General features: G+C 47.6%; 1 pseudogene; it reads right to left on the bottom strand.

Annotated features, from left to right (window-relative positions):
- Positions 1–256: 256 nt before the first annotated feature.
- LOC132022843 (5S ribosomal RNA) lies at positions 257–378 on the bottom strand (annotated as a pseudogene).
- Positions 379–3,417: the final 3,039 nt, after the last annotated feature.

Raw genomic sequence — 3,417 nt, forward strand, 5'->3', positions numbered from 1 at the left:
CCAGAAAGCCTCTTTGAGGAGCCAGAGATGCCTCTGGGAGCCGGGTCTATGGAACAACACACCCGCTGGAGGTCTCTGGGACACCACACCCCCAAGGAGGCTGAGCACCAGCACCTAAGGGGCAGGAGAGGAAACTGAGTCCATCATGGCACAGAGTCCTTTTGCAGGGGAACTTCCTGAGGGTCCAAATGGGGGTGGGCACATGACGGTGGGGCTTGGGACAAGGCATATAACTCTGTGCCTCAGTTTCCTCCTTGGTAAAAGGAACATGGCTTTCAGCTCATAATGTCTCCCATCCAAGTACTAACCAGGCCCGACCCTGCTTAGCTTCCGAGATCAGATGAGATCGGGCGCGTTCAGGGTGGTATGGCCGTAGACTCAGCTCATAATGTCTCAAAGATGACATGAACCTCAGAAGGGCGAGCTGCGCCCAGTGAACAGCAGCCGTGCGACTTCCAAGTGGAAATGGCTTTATTGCTTGTGGCTTTTCTTGCTGTAACTGGAGAATCTCAGTCTTGGTCCCACTGACATCTTGTTCCAGCTGTTCCTTTGTCGTGGGGCTGTCCTGTGTCCTCGAGGATGTTCAGCATTGTCGCTGGCCTTTACCCATTGGAAGGCATTAGCACCATCCCCCTCCTGAGTCTGGATGACAAAAACAGTCTCCAGGCATTGCCAGGTGTCCCCCCCACCTCATTTAACTGAGTTCTAACTAAAATGCATGCCTAGTGTATATAAGAGCAAAACCTAAACAACAATGAAAACTGTATTTGGCAAGATAGAAGAATGCAAAGAAAAAATCAAATATCCAGAAATTATAATATAAGTACCATTTTGATTTAAATATATACATTTATGGAGATTTGCATATGCAAACACACACAGGGGACACATGCATGTAACACATATGAACTTAGTTTTTAATACAAATGGTCATATATATGCTATTTTATTTTATTTTATTTTTTTAAAGGTTTTATTTATTTATTTGGCAGAGAGAGAGAGATCACAAGTAGGTAGAGAGCTGAGCCGAGATCCGGACATGGGGCTAGATCTCAGGACCCCAAGATCATGACCTGAGCTGAAGGCAGAGGCTTGCTTAACCCACTGAGCCACCCAGGTGCCCCTGTTTTTATCTTTCAATTAATGTTTTTATTTTAGTAAATTTTTCTAAAAATTTCAAAAGGAGCACCTGCTTGCGGTTTCCAGGTCTGTAGGGAAGGAATTGCTCCTCCCTCCTGCTTGGAATCCGCTCCTTCTGTTGCTAGCGCTGCTGCTAATAGCAGCTCCTCTTCAGGCAAAGTTTTGTTGGTGCCGCTGGGTGGGTGTTGCGCCCCTACATGTGTCTCATCTGGGCCTCACTGCAGCCCTCTGAGACGGGGGTGCCTACTTCTCTTCTGGTTAATGGATGCAGACAGGCACAGAGAGGTCTCCCTCCTTGCCCGGTGACAGTTGATCCCAGATTGATGACATGCTATGTCATCGTTGTCCTTTTAGGCTTAGAGCCATGGATGTCCAATTTGAGCCTCCATCAGAATTTCCCGAAGGGCTTGTTAAAACACAGACCCCCTAGGCCCACTCCATTTCTGATTCAGGAGGTCTGGGCAGAGCCTGACAATTTGCATTTCTAATAAATTCCCTAGTGATCCAGGGAACATATTTTGAGAACCACTGACCTCGATCCATAGTTCTTAAAGCGTGTGTCAGACACGGCTTAACCTGGGATCAGCCTGGTGGACAGATCACAGGTGGCCTTAAACAGGAGACCTGGATTTTCTTGGTCACCGGTTTGCGGGTAGGGGGTGCTCCTACTGAAGAACTTTGAGCCAGACAGCACCAAGCTCTGGAAGGCCTTGCAGAAAAATCACTCTTGGAAGGAGCTGACGATGAAGAAAGCTTCGTCTTTGCAAACCGGAGGTGAAAATGTCCCCTGCTGGCATAGTTAGGGAATGAGCTGAGCCTGACCAAGGTCACGGGAAGCAGTCCAGCTGCTGATTTAAAAATAGCACACCGTGGGGCGCGGGGCTGGCTCAGTCAGCAGAGCGTGCGGCTCTTGATCCCAGGGTCATGAGTTTGAGCCCCACGTTGGGTGGAGAGATTTCCTTCATAAAAATTAAAACGTCTCTGTATAAAAAAAATAGCATGCCTTAGCACAGTCAATGAAGACGTCTAACGCTTATTCACATATATTGCCAATGAACTTAAGCAAGAGGTATGATATTCAAAAGTCTAATTTAAACAAGTTGCTTAGGATCTGATTTGGCAGCAGGGGAGGAATCAGGACTCTGGTAGCTGCGTATGAAGCAGATTGACGGGAGCTCCTTACATATCTTGTAACAGGTGGGAGAGTGGAAATTTTTTTTTTTTTGATCTTTTTTTTAAGATTTAAAAATCATCTCTACACCCAACGTGGTGTTCAACCCATGACCCCCAGAGATCAAGAGTCATATGCTTTACAGAGTGAGACAGCCAGGCACCCTGGAGTGGAAGAAATTCTTAATAGCTTGTGAACCAGGGACCCCGCATTTTCCATCCTGGGTCTGGCAGGTTCTGCGCCTGGACCTCCCCCACCTCCTCCTGGTCCAGCTGAGCCTCCAGCCACCTTGAGGCTCAATGTCGTCCAAGGACTGGGACCCCCTCAGGCCTCCCAGGTCTCTGCACATGTGTGCCTGGGGTTGGCCGTTCCCTCAAAGCAGGGTTTGCAAGGGCGAGATGTGGGTTGGGGGAGCAGGGGAGAGGAAAACGGGAAGTGGGGGCAGCTGGAGTTCTCAGGGCAGCCCAGACTCCGTCTCAAGGGGCCGCGCGCCTCTCCATTTCTCACGACAGCAAACCTCTAGAGCTTAAGATAAACATCAGACTTTTAAAGGTTGACAGCGATTCACATTTAAAAAAATGCAAACCCAAATTAAGAGACTTTACAAAAAGAACTAACTGGAACTCTTGGGAAAATGTTCATGTCCTCCAACACAAAAAGCAAAATGGTGGCAGAAGAGTCCTAGATGGAAGGACACTTCAGAGCTCTGACCGCGAAGTGTGAGGACGGGACTGGGACGTTGGGCACAGGGACCCCCGGGCTATGTCGTAGGCCCTGTGTCCTATTATGTTGGTGTGATCATAGTATAATAATGTGCTATTATCAAGCTAATATACATTATACATATATTACTTCACATTAAATAGTGTGAGAATGTGTTGTGGTTCATCCAAGAGGATGTCCTTCAGCCACACACTGTAGACACAGACGCACCATCAGTCACGTGTATATGGAGAGAGAAAGCAACGTTGAGAAGAGGAGTGTGCGGTGTATCTAACGGAGGGTATTTGAATGTTCATTGTTCATTGTTGTGTGTGTGTGTGTGTGTGTGTGTGTGTGTGTTTTGGAGGCAGCTTTTCAAAATTAAAACTTGGAAACCAATGCTT

The sequence above is a fragment of the Mustela nigripes genome, chromosome 7 (genome assembly GCF_022355385.1).
Source record: "Mustela nigripes isolate SB6536 chromosome 7, MUSNIG.SB6536, whole genome shotgun sequence".
NCBI classification, from domain to species: Eukaryota; Metazoa; Chordata; class Mammalia; order Carnivora; family Mustelidae; genus Mustela; species Mustela nigripes.